Source organism: Cetorhinus maximus, chromosome 3, assembly GCF_964194155.1.
Source record: "Cetorhinus maximus chromosome 3, sCetMax3.hap1.1, whole genome shotgun sequence".
In the NCBI taxonomy this organism is placed as follows: domain Eukaryota; kingdom Metazoa; phylum Chordata; class Chondrichthyes; order Lamniformes; family Cetorhinidae; genus Cetorhinus; species Cetorhinus maximus.
In genome coordinates, this window is record NC_135881.1 from 163,530,768 (window position 1) to 163,544,850 (window position 14,083).

At 41.3% G+C, this 14,083-nt stretch overlaps 1 long non-coding RNA gene across 2 annotated transcripts; it reads right to left on the reverse strand.

Moving 5' to 3' along the window:
- Window positions 1–1,722: 1,722 nt before the first annotated feature.
- LOC144679004 (uncharacterized) lies at window positions 1,723–12,718 on the reverse strand. Of its 2 annotated transcripts, none has more exons than XR_013576226.1 (7): window positions 12,576–12,718; window positions 11,711–11,835; window positions 11,416–11,553; window positions 8,425–8,452; window positions 8,067–8,117; window positions 4,090–4,160; window positions 1,723–2,774 (listed from the first exon to the last, which is right to left on the reverse strand). It is a non-coding gene; the product is annotated as an uncharacterized LOC144679004 (long non-coding RNA). The 2 variants fall into 2 exon arrangements; XR_013576225.1 differs by lacking the exon at window positions 12,576–12,718 and adding an exon at window positions 12,264–12,458.
- Window positions 12,719–14,083: the final 1,365 nt, after the last annotated feature.

A 14,083-nucleotide genomic window follows, 5' to 3' on the forward strand; every position in this document is an offset into this window, starting at 1 on the left:
ATCTGTTACTAACTTCCTTGGCCTACACCATGCACATCTGCTTGGTTGGAAAGGTTATCCTCTTCACCTTGTCCTACTACAGCCAGTATAGGGCAAGCAGAAATTTCCAGTTAAATATTGTGAAGACTGAAGATTGTATTCAGTCCCTGCCACATAACCTGCTCCCTAGCCACCAGCTCCCTCCCTTCTCCCTGCCAACTGTCTGAGGCTAAAGCAAACTGATGCCATCTTAATGTCATATTGATCCTAAGGTGGAATTCTGACCACATATCTGCACCATCATTAAAACTGCCTTTTTCCACCTCCATAACATCACCTGTGTCAGCTCATCTTCAGTGGTGTTGACTCGGAATCCTCCTTTAAGAACTCTCAATTTGCAATGAGGTATTCTGTTGGGTTTTCAAATCACTAACCTTTCTCATCAAAGCTGAGCTGTTTCAGAGCAAGGAAGGAGGTAAGGCTGTTCTCCCCCTTCTATGCCTGTGGTAGTTTCCACAACTTTTAGTTCAAATCCAGTATCTTCTCACACCCAACAGCTAGGTCTCTCTCTGGTTTCAATCTGGGTTTATCTTAGCCACTGTCTCAGAGCTTCATAGCCTCAGTTGTCTCCATAAAACAGCTGGTGTCTTTCTCAAATGCAACATAGTAGCTGCTTAGGCCACTGTCTTTTGCTTGGCAAAAGTTCTTTTCAAAAAGTTCAATATATTATATCCAGCCAATGACATTATAAAGTAATAATTTATATAACATATCTTCAAACACAGCCAATGAAGTGCTTTTGAAGTATATATAGTATTATAACATAGGAAACATGGTAGCCCATTTGCACACAACAAATGCCTAAAAACAGCAATGTGACAAGGACTAATAATTTATTTTAGTGATGTTGATTGAGTGATGTAAGATTGAGAGCGCGCAGAGAAGATTTACTAGGATGTTACCGGGTCTTAAGGAGTTGAGTTACAGGGAAAGATTAAACAGGTTAGGACTTTATTCCTTGGAGCGTAGAAGAATGAGGAGAGATTTAATAGAAGTTTACAAAATTATGAGGGGTATAGACAGAGTAAATGCGAGTAGGCTCTTTCCACTTAGATTAGGAGATATAAACACGAGAGGACATGGCTTTAGGGTGAAAGGGGAAAGGTTTAGGGGGAACATTAGGGGGAACTTCTTCACTCAGAGAGTGGTGAGAGTGTGGAACGAGCTACCATCTGACGTGGTAAATGCGGGCTCAATCTTAAGTTTTAAGAATAAATTGGATAGATACATGGATGGGAGAGGTCTGGAGGGTTATGGACTAGGTGCAGGTCAATGGGACTAGCAGAATAATATTTCGGCACAGACTAGAAGGGCCGAATGGCCTGTTTTCTGCGCTGTAGTGTTCTATGGTTCTATGATTAAGGGATAAATATTGGCCAAAACACTATGGATAACTTGCTTGTTTTTCTTAAAAGCAATGCCTTGGGATCTTTTACTTCCAGCTGAGAGCCAATGATGCAGCACTTCCTCAGTACAGCACTAAAGTGTTAGCTTTGATTTTTGTGCTCAAGCCCTAGAGTCGGGCTTGAACCAGCAACCTTTTGACTCAAGAGTTAAGAGTCAGAGCCACAGCTGACATCAATAAATGACAAATAAATATTAAAACATAATTGCAGCACCTATAAATATCTAATTAACTCTTGCCACACTGTAGACAGAGGACTCATCATAATAAGCCAAATGTTAAGCAAAGCTAAGTTTATTTGATATCTGTGCCAGGATTATATGCTATAGCAGAAGAAATAGACAAATATAAAATTTTCTTTTACTTTAGATTTCCAGCATCTTCAGTATTTTGATTTTCAATATATTATTGTAAATAAGATCACATTAACAACCTTTTTTTGGTCTTCAAGAAACCTCCTAAGTTCTATTAATATTCAAACAGTATGTGCATCAAGGTCTTCCAGCATCCATTGTAGGAGGGAAAGAAACCATTTGTTTCCCAGGGATGGCAAAGGAAAGTTCCAGAAGTTTATGACCTCAAGAGATTTCATACACTTTTGTTTACTGGATTGGTGGCTGGAACACAGTTTTTTTATGAATGCCATTAAAAGGGTGTTAAGGAATGGAAATAAAAACAGAAAATACTGGGGAAACTCAACAGATCTGGCAGCATCTGTGGAGAAAGAAACAGAGTTAACGTTGAGTCCGTATGACTCTTCAGAGCTAAAGAGAAGTAGAAATGTGATGGATTTTATATATGTTTAAGAGGGGGTGGAGCAAAATAGGTGGTCAGCGAAAGATGGGAGCTCAGGAAAGGTTGACAAAGATGTCATAGAAACAAGACAAAGGGTGTGTTAATGGTAGTGTTAAAGACTAAAGAAGGTACTGATATTGGCATCGGACAACAGGGAAAAAAACAGTATTTTCCAACCTTCAAGCACCAAAATTTAGGCCATCTAAATTAGGAAAGGGCTTCAATGGCCAGGGTCCCAAAACCACAGTTTGGACATTCTGTGACCACTTGATATGGAGAAGTAATTTTCAAGTATGGTTTCAGATCACTTGTGGAGCACTGAGCAGTCAGACTTTTCTTTGGTGCATTGTACCAATTCAAACATCTTTTGGAATAGTCAAAGAATATATTCGATGGGCAGAATCGGTAAACCAGATACAGCTGCAGATGGCATGTTCTGAAGAGTCTTCATATGTCATCTTCTTGTCACAGTAAGGCACACATCAATGCTTTGTTAAACTAGGACCATTTGCATAAAATGCTGTTTTCCTCATATCTGAAATCACAAGGGGGAAGAGAGAAAAAATAAGGATCGTGGCATCTAACTGATCGTAAATAACTTGATGGGATTTTTTTTAAAAAATCATTAATGGGGTTTGGGAATTGTTGTCAAGGCCAGAATCCCTTACATTTATTATCTATCCCTAACTATCCTTAAGAGAGTTGGTGAGCTGCCTCTTGAATTGCAGCAGTTCATGTGCATAGTGCTATTAGGTAAATACAGAGGAATGCTGATTTATTTCAAATTCACTACAATGAGAGATTTGGAAGGAAGTTTGGAGCTGGCGTTCCATGCATCTGCTCCCTTGTACTTCTACGCTCTAGAGGTCATGGTTCAGAATATGTTGCCAAAGAAGCCTTTGGTGCATTGCACCTTAGAGATGCCACAAACTGCAGCCACCATGTCTTGGTGGTGGAGGAGGAGGGAGTGAATGTTTAAGGTGGTGAGTGAGGTGTCAATCAAACAGGCTGTTTGTCCTGGAAGGCATCACATTCCTTGAATGTTGTTGTAGCTGCACTCTTCCAAGCAAGCGAAGAGTACTCCATCACAATCCTGGCTTGCGCCTTGTAGATGGTGTAAAGGTTCTAGAGAGTCGGGAGGTGAGTTACGCATACAGAACACACAATCTCTGACCTGCTCTTGCAGCTATGGTATTCGTGTAACTGGTCAATGGTAACCTCTAAGAATGTCGAGGGTGGGGGATTTAGAATTCAGAGGCATTACCACAGCTAAGTGGAGATGGTTAGATTCTCTAAGATTAGAGATGATCATTACCTGGCACTTAAGAGGAAAATAACAGTTAGGTCACACATCAGCTCAAGCCTGAATGTTGTCCTGGTCTTTCAGCATGCAAGAAGATAATGTAAACCTCTTTTTTGGTTTCTCGCACTTTTCATAAAGGTATTTAAACCAAGTAAGCAAAGCTTTTCCTGCCATACTTACCTAATGATAAAGTGCACTTGGTTCTCTAACAGGTTTAGTCATTATTCTGTTATGATTGAGACATTTTAACTGAAGAATTCAAGCTTTTAGTCAAAACTACATTCAGATGTGTGAGATCATATCTAACAATATTAACAAACTCTTCCTGCACCCCTGCTAAGAAGGTTGGATGTGCTTTCAAAATCTGTGTGAACAACATTGCAGGATTTTGAAATGCCATGCAACTGAACATCAATATTATTGTAACTAACAATGTAATTCACACCAAACCACAATCAGAGGTTAAAAACTGTTTTTACTGATACATCTCTGTTGTTGTTCCAAGCTTTCAAAAAAGTAAAAGAAATAAATGCTAAACGCTACTTACCGTGGGTTAGAGTCTTTGAAATATAAATACAAAGAGTATAACAGCCAGTATAACCATCAGCGGAATATAACCTTGAAAACACAAAAATGTTTTGTTATATTAATATTTATTCGACAAAATGTTAACACTTTCTCTGTTAATTGTATATCTTGATGAAAATACATATTCCAGGGTAACTGTTTACAGAGTTCCTCAAATTAGATCCACTTTTAATGGGGTGGATATTTGTGCATGTATTTGATACAACTTCAATTTTTTAAACCATTTATCCCCTTCCCACCACATAACTGCCTTCCACTTGAGAAATACTGAGAGAAACGCGCTGTAAGAGTACACAAAGTAAATAGATACATGCAGAAATTTATTTGACCAATTCCCTTATGCTCCAACTGCATGAATACCACATGCAAGAGCTACTAAGTTACAATTGTGTCTAAATACATAAAGGCATAACATTTATTGAATTGGCAAATGGAGAACCCAAACTATAACCTAAAATGCTGTCCATGCCAATTTCTGTTCAATAGATCCCAAGCCAGGTGGTGAAGTGTGAAACTAGACCCAAATCCTTTTCTTGATATTGGTTGATTTACAGAATGCAGCAGTACATATGTCTGCCTCCTTCCTTCTGACACCCAGTGCCCCAGAAGTCTTTCTTTTAGACTATTTAAAACAGTATTTATTTTAAAACAAATGAAGTCCATAAACTAATAAACTAACAGCCCTGCGAATGCAGCCGCAGAAGAGGGGCAGACAATCAGGCCGAATGACCCCCCTCAACTGCCCGCTGCCTGGACCTGTTAAATGGCCACTTTGGCCAGACCCAGAAGCAGACTTACAAGCAGGTCCTCTGCCTGGCCCACCACCATCTGCACCAGTTAGCCGCAGATCAGGAGTGTTAGGCTGAAGTGCAACCAAAGCCTGAGGAGCAGCCCCTTCAAATAACCAAGAACGGGCTGCAACCTCTGACAATCCATATAAACATGGAACACAGACTTCTCAAGGCCACAGAAAATACAGGTGGCATAGGAGTCCGTGAGCCATCTTAACCTACAATTGTATGGGACTGCTGAGGCTCTTTCTTTATATGTTCTTTTGAAAAAACATAAACCAATAAAATAATGTTGATGTGTATCAGGCAGATCAAATCTATGAGGGAAACTTGATCATGCTTTCACAGCGGTTTTGCAATTTGTAATTATTTTGAGGCGTGTGCCCTGAATTCAGAAGTAATAAGTCCACTAAGACTTGAGATTTAAAATTAAAATATTTATTAACAAAAGATTATTTTAAGCACATACATAGGTCTACAAATTACTATAACAACTCCTAAAGTCCCTACTTAACCTGGCTCCCAGTTATACCTCCTTTAAGGCAACAGCCCAAAAACAGATTTTTAGATTTTAAACAGATCCAGCAAATTAACAATACCCTGGGCAGTGGAATTCAAAATGGCTCTCTCCAGCTTCGGTCTCTGTAGACAGCAGATTTACGCACAAATTCTGGAGGTTCCTCACACTTGTTAGATCTTACAATGCCTTCTCCTGACACATAGCCTCATTCTCCTTTATACATGTTTCTCCCTTTTTAATATGTAAATCCCATTGTTTTCATGTCCCCCTTCATCTATCTAAAAATGCAAGTTCCTTTTACACCTTACATGCAAATACCCTAACCATATTCATCCATGGGAATGTTAAAGACACTTTTATACCTTACTTCTTTTGATAACTTCAACTTGCAATCTGCTTAGCTACAAAATGTAATTAAATCACACACAGACAGAACACATCCCCCATAAACGTACTTTACAATAAGCCAGAAAAATATTATGAAAATTATTATACTCTCATGACACTAAGGGGTGACAGCCCCTGATGGGGCACTGTAACTAAAACAAAATTTTTTAAAAGGAAACTTAATATTTTCAAGTTAATTTGATGCTCCCGAGGCTGAAGATGCACTCCATCCCCCGTGGTGTCCACCGGTCGTGGAAGTCCTCAAGCATACCAGTGGACACCATGTGCTCCCATTCTAGGGGCACCCAGCTGTGAACATAGCTGCAGAAGAGGCAATTGTATTGTCAGGACCATGGCCAGACAATAGATCCTAAAGTCTATTGTATGCTAAGTTACTAAGCCACAATTGGAGAAACAGAAATTAATCAGTGCAAATCAGCACAGATATCTAAAAATGTGCTTAACCCACCTTAACGAATAGAAAATAAAACAAATACCAGTGGTTTAAATGGATTTTCAGAAAGCTTTGGATAGGTTACCATATAATAAGCTTATGATAAAGATAATGGCTTGCATAAAGAAACATGGGAACATAGGTGGAGATATGATTAGAAGACAAAGCAAAGGATGTGGATAAAGAGAAATTTCTCAGATTGCAAAGGTCAGTAGTATTCCAGTGTTGGGGTTATTCTTAATTAGATGAGATGATCTAATTATTCAAATATATTTCTACTTTGCCATGTTATTTACATTACTTAATGCAAATCATTAAATATTTCAACATTTTTCGTGCAAGGACTTTGAATTAACAGTATTTAAATGCAAGTTATACACAGGGCATTTCCAAGAAAGAAATACTCCATTATAAGCCCTACAACCCTTGGATATCTGTGCTAATCTAATTCTGACCTCATGAGTATCCCCAATTTTAATTGCTCCACCATTGTTGACCATGCCTTTAGCTGTCTATGCCCCAAGCTCTGGAATTCCCTCCACCTCTCTACCTCACTTTCCTCCTTTAAGACCCATCTTAAAACCTACCTGTTGAGCCAAGCTTTAGGTCACCCACCCTAATATCTCCATATGTGGTGGTGCCATATTTTGTTCTACAAAGCCTCTGCAAAGCAATAATAAAATGCCCTAATGCGCACAAAAAGACATGTTGTCTAAGCTTTTCGTCTTGCACTCATCAGGACAAATTTTCAAGAATACAAAATCTCAAAGGGAACAATTCATATTGCATGAGAAGATGCTGCTGATTGGTTGGCAAGTAGACTTTGATTGGTAGAGGCGTTTCCATGGAGAATGCATCAGGAAACAGTTAACTGCCAAGCTTTTGTTTAAATTCAACCCAGGCAGGTCAACTCTGGTCAGGGCATTGCCATGGGGAATTTTTTCAGCAATACTCAAGTTCTGTACTACCAAGCGACTATACGTTTTATGTCAAAGTTGCTATACAAATACAAGTTGATGTTGTTTTAATGTAAACAAGCCTATAGCTGTATTAATGTATCTGCTCTTAAAAAGGTGAGATTAATCACACATTAGCATTTACATTAGTACTTGCCATGTTGTCCGCTATGAAGGTGAGGAGTATGAGTAGATATTTTTCACTGAGAATTTCCCCTGCTGAGATATAATTAGTAGAAATGGGAGTTCAGCAATCCACAAAGTTGGAACCCTGCCACTGGATTCAGTATCAAGCCTCTCCACCACTAGCACACCCAGTGACTGCAGTATGTACTATCTACAGGCACCATGCAGCAAGTCACCAGGTTTACTTCAACAGTACATTGCAATCACATGGCCTCTACCATCAAGAAACATCAAAACGAATAACTGCAGAAATATCATGGGAACAGCATTATCTCCAAGTCACACACCATTCGGACTTGGATATAATTGTCATTCTTTAATCATCGCTGGATCAAAATCCTGGAGCCTGTTACTGTATACTATTGTGGGAGCATCACTATCACAAGGTCTACTGTAGTTCAGGTACCCCCATCTTCTCCAGGCAGATGGACAATAAATGTGGCTATGCCAACATACCAAAATCCAGTATTTTTTTTAAATCTGGGAAATGGAAACATTCCTTGCTATTTTCAATATGTAACAATGCAATTAAAATTCTTCTCTGCAAAGAAATCCTACTAACACTATTAGGAACGTTTGCTTGCTTTTGATAAATCCAAGTGCCTTGTGCTAGGTGTTACTTCCTTTTTGTTCATCACTTACATAGGTGATAGCGGGAGGTCTCTTCCTTCGTTGTGCGCCTAGTTTCATTTCCTAAAAGAAACAAAATCCTTTACTCACTTGTTGATAAATTACTTAATTCAGGACACAAAACAAAACAAAATGCAAGTTACACAATAAACCATAATTTAAAAAATTGTACTCCCAACATGGTTGTGCATACTGGGAATTCAGGCGCTGATTTAATGGATGTGTCCTACGAAGTTCGTTAACCTCCATGCCAAAACTCTCATTATGCATTTCCAGTGGGTGAAGCTCCACACATTTGTAAAATTATCCCAAAAGCAAAGTTTGGCAAGGCTGAGTTTAATTTTTAAAATGATCAAAAAGGCTCACTTACCATGAAAAACTATCCTTTTCTCCCAAGTCTATGAAAGAATTGAAATAAAAGTTAATGAAATCAGAGTTAAGCTGTCTTGTTAGTACAACTGAATTAGAGCTCATATATAGTCATCGAATCTATTAACAATATTGTCATAACCAATGTGTGCATGTAGAATATTAATCTTTAATTTCATCAACTGGTTAAATATATATCAAACTTCTTTGAAAGTGCTTTTTAAAGCAAGCAAAGACACTGACAAACTGGCTGCAACAGTTCATCTGAAACATCTGGTATTATAATCTGGTTAGTTTCTGGAAGTTTCCACTGTGGATTATAATTAAGACATGCCAAGGAAAACCTCCTATGAAATGTCACACCTGCTAATGTCAAGGATTACTTCAAGATTAACTGAAACTCATAATGGCTCTCGCTATTTGCATTTCTATAAAGCTACCTTTCAGGCAGGCACAAAGTCTACCGGGACAATAGCTGTATAAGTGTTGAGATGTTCTTCCAAACTCATCACAGGGAAGAACGGTCTATTCAGAAACGAAGGCTGGGATGTTAAAAAAACTAATCACCTCGGCCAAAACACAATAGCCAAGGTTTGTCCAGACATGAGTTATTCTGTGGAATACCCAACTCCTTATGGGGAGAGGGGTCATGTGACCAGTGTAACCATTTTGAAATGTCTTTTATTTCAACACCCTGGTTGATTGTGGCAGTCCAAAAAGAAGTCTGCAAATATACAAATATAGAGCCCTACCTGTGTTATATTATGGAATCCATTGGAGAGATAGAAAAGGAACTTCAGGTATAATAGCACCAATTTTTGGAAAAGACAGATTGTGGTTTGAAAGAGACTGTCTCCAGAAATTGCAGCCTCTATCCCCCTGGAATTTCAAGACCATCGTAAAATCACTGTCTCAGCTACGAACAACATTGAAGGACTCAAACAGTGAACTCTCTCCTTTTTTTGCCTTTTATCATTAGGTTAACCTCCTCTATTGTTTATTTTGCATAATTCTGTGTGCGTGCATGTGTGTTGCGAAGGTGGGGATGAGGGTTTACTTTCTTAATATCTTGATACCTTTACCTAGTTGGTGCTATGGACTAGATTTTCCAGGCAGGTTTCTCATAAGAAAGTGAACTTTATTTACAGGGCTTCAGCAGCAGTTACATGCTTCCATCAAGAACCACAACTAGACACAAACTCAGCCCTAAGGTTCCCCGCACTAAGGCTGATTCGTTCACACTGTCATGTGATACTACATAGTACAATGCGTCTTAAAGCTACAGTTACTACAGTTTTTTTTAAGCACAATAAAAACGAACCCCTTTGTGTTTAAACTCAAAAAAGCTTGTTGAACCGAGTATTTTCCAATCAGCATGCAAAATGGTTAATTACAAACACTGAATTAATACCTTCATCCTTATAAATGACAAAAATCCCTATTACGATCAATTGAGGCATGGGAAAGACCAAGGCCTGCCATCCATCCTCATCAGTCGTAACAGTATAAAGTAACCCCCAACCAGACTGTTTTTTCCTGAACCCCAAAAGCACTTGTTGGATAAACTCACCATCAGGTCCATGACCCTAGTTTGGAGTGGAGAGAGCCTAGGTAAGTTAACAGTGCACTATGAAACTAACAAAATACTTCAGTCTACCCCCGAAACAGATGGAAGCAAATTCCTGATTTGCTCTTAAATGTATAACAAGACTCCTGGCACAAAATTCAGTACATTCAGTTTGTGGTCTGGTTGATTTCCTGCAGAAAATCTCAAACTGCAAATCAGACACAACTGACTGCAACACTTGATTTTTTTAAATATTCATTTGCAGTACATAGGCATCACCGGTAAAGCCAGCATTCATTGTCTATCTTTAATGGCCCACGAGGTGGCAGAGATAAGCTGCATTTCCAGTAAAGAAGAGCTAAAGCATAAAATTCACACCATAGTACAAACTAACCTTCATTCCCATTAACCATCTTTCAAAACAGAAAATGTTAAATCATACAACTCTAAGTCAAGATAAAAACAAAAAAAAATCGCAGGAAATACTCAGCAGGTTAGACAGCATCAGCGGAGAGAGAAACAGATTTCATGTTTCAGATGACCTTTCATCAGAACTCTTGATTTGAAACTTTTCCCAATCAATGGAGAGAATCTCAGCTTCTTTAGTCAGAATATAAACAATCATATCATCCCCAAAGTGCAATAATCAATCTGACTTAATAGCTTTGTGCATCTCCAATTTCCTTTGTTCATAAGGGTGTGCCTTAATCTTTGTTGGCTATAATTACAAATTACCTTCCTAAACCTCTCTGCATCTCCATGTCTTTCCCCTCTTTTAAAAATGCTCCTTAAATTCTACCTTTTTGACCAAGCTGTTTGGACAGGTAACCAAAAGCTCTGTGCCAGATTCTGTCTAGTAACACTCCGAAAAAGAGCTTTGGAATGTTTTGTGTTAAAGATGCTTTATAATTGCAAGCTGTAGATGTATAATATCAACAAAACTCTGTTTAATGTAGCTACAGAATTTATATAAATGACAGCTGTACAAAGGTTGCAGCTGATTCAAACAGCTGCACAGCACCATCATTTGTCAATGCAAGCGATGCATCAAGCATATAGCTAAAATTGTCAAATTCTTTGTGCACCTTTAGGTAGCTGTCGCAGCAAGATAACTAAGCTGAAATGCTCAGCTTGGGATATGGTGCAATAACATTGCGGAAATACCAAGTTATTTTTATCTTTAGAGTGTTGTTTTAATGTTTTCTTTATAAAACAGTTTGGCAAGCAGCATTGATCTTTATGCACACACACACGCAAATATAAAACTGACATACAAAATGAAAGCTTGAATTACAATGTATTTTGCCATAATCACCAAATGAACCATTTCGGAACCATAGGTCAGAGGTATAATCAGGAGTTATACAGGGACTACAAATTTGTGATCTCGCCTAACTGCACTCTTACCCATAACAGCCCACTTACCTTGATACTGTCAGCACAAATAATAATAAGCTCCACTTGTGAACACTCATTGAGAATCAGTTCCCTGTGAGACACTTCTACACATGGTGAGTGGCACTGGGGTTCTGATGAAGTTGCAACTGATGCTATTGAGATTTTCTGGGGGAAAATAGAAAAGTACATAGTTTAAGACAAAGTTGAGGTAAACTACATGTAGAATTTAAACAATTACAGAGATGTCGGTTCATTTTATACTAAAAGGGGATACTTCACAAATATTTGATTGCTGCCTGCAAAATGCTGAAGCAAAACATACCTCAGGTAATTTAGTCCATTCCTCTTCACAACTCTTAGTGAAATTAAAACGCGAAGGGACATGTACAACTATCCGATCTGTTAAATCACAACTGTACGTTTCATTGTAGATCCCAATGCTGGCAACTTAAACAAAAAAAGTGTTAATAAGTACGGGAATATTAATAACTTGCAATAACATATACAGGAACAAACAATCCTTTCTGTATAGATACCACCATTCTCATTTTTATTTTATTTTAAGCATGTGCTTTACTCAATGAAAATTATTCAACCAACAATTCTGGGTCAAATGATCATGAAGGTGACATGGAGGGAAAAGAATAGAACAAAGGAACATATACTTATAAACAGTCTTTCGCAAACTCAGGACATTCCAAAGCACTTGGACTACAATTCAGAAATATTTAATTAGCTGTACTATTGTCATGAACGCAACGCAGAAAGCAATGCGCACACAGCAATGCCCCAAAAACACAAGTGTTGCCTAAAAGCCACCTTCCCCAAAAACTATCCTGCATTATCTCTCTAGGCATGCATGCATCTGGGCTAACCTCCTGTTTTTGTACTCACTCATGCAGGGTTGGGGAACACTTCTGTTAAGTGCCACTCACAGAAAAAATCAGTCACGGGCGACACACACAAAAACCAACTTAATTATACAGAAACATTCAACTCAGCCATCGCATTAAAGCGATGGGTGAGCTTGCTTTTTCTTAATGAGCCTAATGTCATGTCTGTTGGCACAAATGTTGAAGGGTCATGAGGACTCGAAACGTCAACTCTTTTCTTCTCCGCCGATGCTGCCAGACCTGCTGAGTTTTTCCAGGTAATTCTGTTTCTGCTGGCACAGATGATGTTCCTACTTGCAACTGGCTTTTCTCCCTCCCCGTCCACTCCATCTGCTTCCCTCTCTACCCCTGCCCGCTCCGTCCACCTCCCTCTCTCTCTGCACCCACTCTGCCTGCCTGTCTCGCTCACTCTCTCACCGTCCCCATTCTATCTGTACGTCCGTATCTCTCTCCCCTTCTGCACTCTGTCTTTGCGTCCGTCTCTCCCTCTACCCCTTCCCCAGTCTGTCCGCGCATCCGTCTCTCTCCCCTTCCCAACTCTGTCCGTGCGTCCGTGTCTCGCTCTCCCCTTCCCCACTCTGTCCGTGCTTTCGTGTCTCTCTCTCCCCTTCCCCAATCTGTCCGTGCGTCCGTCCCTCTCTCCCCTTCCCCACTCTGACCGTGCGTCCATCTCTCTCCCTTTCCCGACTCCGTCCGTGCGTCCGTCGCTCTCGCTCCCGTTCCCCACTCCGCCCATGCGTCCGTCTCACTTTCCCTTTCCCCACTCCGTCCGTGTCTCTCTCTCCCCGTCCCCACTCTGTCCGTGCGTCCGTCTCTCTCTCTCTCTCCACTTCCCCACTCTGTCCTTGCGTCTGTCTCTCTCTCTCTCCCGTTCCCACTCTGTCCGTGCGACCGTCCGTCTCTCTCTCTCCCTGTCCCCACTCTGTCCGTCCGTTTCCCTCTCCCTTTCCCCACTCCGTCCGTCTCTCTCTCCCTTTCCCCACTCCGCCCGTCCGTTTCCCTCTCCCTTTCCCCACTCCGTCCGTCTCTCTCTCCCTTTCCCCACTCCGCCCGTCCGTCTCTCTCTCCCTTTCCCCACTCCGCCCGTCCGTCTCTCTCTCCCTTTCCCCACTCCGCCCGTCCGTCTCTCTCTCCCTTTCCCCACTCCGCCCGTCCGTCTCTCTCTCCCTTTCCCCACTCCGCCCGTCCGTCTCTCTCTCCCTTTCCCCACTCCGCCCGTCCGTCTCTCTCTCCCTTTCCCCACTCCGCCCGTCCGTCTCTCTCTCCCTTTCCCCACTCCGCCCGTCCGTCTCTCTCTCCCTTTCCCCACTCCGCCCGCCGGTCTCTCTCTCCCTTTCCCCACTCCGCCCGCCCGTCTCTCTCTCCCTTTCCCCACTCCGCCCGCCCGTCTCTCTCTCCCTTTCCCCACTCCGCCCGTCCGTCTCTCTCTCCCTTTCCCCACTCCGTCCGTCCGTCTCTCTCTCCCTTTCCCCACTCCGTCCATCCGTCCCTCTCTCCCTTTCCCCACTCCGTCCGTCCCTCTCTCCCTTTCCCCACTCCGTCCGTCCCTCTCTCCCTTTCCCCACTCCGTCCGTCCCTCTCTCCCTTTCCCCACTTCGCCCGTCTCTCTCCCCCTTTCCCCACTCCGTCCGTCTCTCTCCCCCTTTCCCCACTCCGGCCGTCTCTCTCCACCTTTCCCCACTCCGGCCGTCTCTCTCCACCTTTCCCCACTCCGGCCGTCTCTCTCCACCTTTCCCCACTCCGGCCGTCTCTCTTTCCCTTTCCGCACTCCGGCCCTCTGTCTCTCTCCCGCCACCCCCCAC